This window comes from Sinocyclocheilus grahami, unplaced genomic scaffold, assembly GCF_001515645.1.
Source record: "Sinocyclocheilus grahami isolate Dianchi unplaced genomic scaffold, SAMN03320097.WGS_v1.1 scaffold1118.1, whole genome shotgun sequence".
Lineage (NCBI taxonomy): Eukaryota > Metazoa > Chordata > Actinopteri > Cypriniformes > Cyprinidae > Sinocyclocheilus > Sinocyclocheilus grahami.
Genome location: NW_015506297.1, coordinates 329,669 through 331,662, shown reverse-complemented (window position 1 = coordinate 331,662; position 1,994 = coordinate 329,669). Strand labels below are relative to the sequence as shown.

The following is a 1,994-nucleotide window of genomic DNA, read 5'->3' as shown; positions in this document are numbered from 1 at the left end:
TCTGAGACTAATCAAACAACGTGCATGTTCATATTCAATCATTACAGAGACACATAAATCCTCCTGGCAATTGCATCAAATTCTTCACAAAGCAGATATTGGCATTTTGTACCATTTTGCAGCACTATTTACCATATTCACACATACAGTAGAATGACTCATGAAATGTCACTCTGCTTATGACAGGCTGTCATGCTCTCACAGAGTAAAATGACACATCTTGAGTGTAAGCCCCAGATCACAAGCTAGTTTTCCTTTTGAAAAGGCACAAGCCCCTCCGCTCTCCCACTGCAAGGGCACTGCTTATAAATTATTACGATGGGCTGACATACTCAGTATAGCAGGGTAGTAAAAGCTGTCACCATTGCTCTTCACGAAGCTTAACTCAGCTGTTGAAACCCTCTGGAGGCCGGCTCCCATTCGCAGTCTGTGCCGAACAGCTCAAGATCACAAAATGCAGATGGATTATGGTGAGCAGAAGTCTATAGCGCGGTTCTCCTGTCTGGAATCAGCTCTCGCTGCAGGTCTCTGAAGGACCGCGGTCCAGAAACTTATCTCGGATATCAGTGTCAGCAGGGCTGGGGAGATTAGCTCAATTAGATCCAGTTTAGCCAATACATGCTGAGGTCGGAAAAGGGATTAAAAACATGTGTGCCCCGGGGGGCAATAACACAAGATTCCCGCTGTAATTTCCCTAATTCCTCTCCTGCCTGCCCTCAAATCGCTGCAGTGTTTAGGAGAGGTACAGCCAGAGGCAAAGACAAGGTACAATTATTTCACTGACTTATTAAAAAAGACAGATTACGTTTTGGGGGATAATTCTGAAATAAATGCAGATTATAGAGGGCCGCAGGGAGGATGTATTTTTGAAATGAGCATTTAGCACGTACTGTTCCATCATCCTGAGGTCAGTAGGTTTTTCCATGGGTTTTTGATTAAATGCCTGAAATAAGGTCTGTGGTGAACACAAGCTCAAGGTTTCATGTTCATGTTATGTTAGAAAATTTGGTCACACTTTAGTTTGGGAACCAATTCTCACTATTAACTAACTATTAACAACATATTTTGCCTCAGTAAACTCCTAATTTGCTGTTTATTAATAGTTAATAAGGTATTTGTTAAGTTTAGGTAAGGGGTAGGGTTAAGGGCTCTAAAATATGGTCATGCAGAATAATGCATTAAAGTGGTCATATGATGCTGCTAAAAATAACATTATTTTGTGTATTTGGTGTAATGCAATGTGTTTATGCGGTTTAAGGTTAAAAAACACATTATTTTCCACATAATGTAAATTTTTGTTTGAACTCTATGCCCCGCCTTTCTGAAACACGGAGATTTTTACAAAGCTCATCGTTCTGAAAAGCGAGGTGTGCTCTGATTGGCCAGCTATCCAGTGTGTTGTGATTGGCTGAATACCTCAAGCGTGTGACGGAAACGTTACGCCCCTACCATACTGTGTTTCCATGTGTCCCGGTGTGACGAGACAAAACCAATAAAATCCATTACATACGAGGCATTTGTTGCATCCAGTGGGGACATAATTACTGATTATAATGACTTATACTGTGTTTTTACGCTTTGCGTTGCATATTGCGCAGCGTAAACATAAAACCATGTCTGCATTTGTGATCGGAGAAATGACTAACATCAAGCGCTACTCTACACTGCTCAAACTCGCGTTAGAATCATCAGTGGCAAATTCTTTAAATATAAAAAAATTTACTTACAGGCTGTGAGTCAGAAGCACCAGACTGTCCTTACAAAGTTGGAACTGCCCCACTTTATAGAAACATTATGTCCTCTTTTGGAAGGCCAAACAAAGTACTTTCGCTTTCACAACGAAACACACAGCGGCTTGATTGAGCGGCGCCTGGCGGATTCGACGAAGGAGATGGTACACACAACCACATGTTACGACAACTGTTCCATGTCCATGTGAAAGCCGATCCGGCGATTGACAGCACGAAGTTGATGTATTTCCTCAGCGACCAGCA

At 41.9% G+C, this 1,994-nt stretch overlaps 1 protein-coding gene across 1 annotated transcript in view; it reads right to left on the bottom strand.

The window, feature by feature from the left end:
* LOC107566972 (glutamate receptor 3-like) overlaps window positions 1-1,994 on the bottom strand; it is a 75,960-nt gene that overhangs the window by 1,048 nt on the left and 72,918 nt on the right. The gene's annotated exons all lie outside the window — the stretch shown is intronic.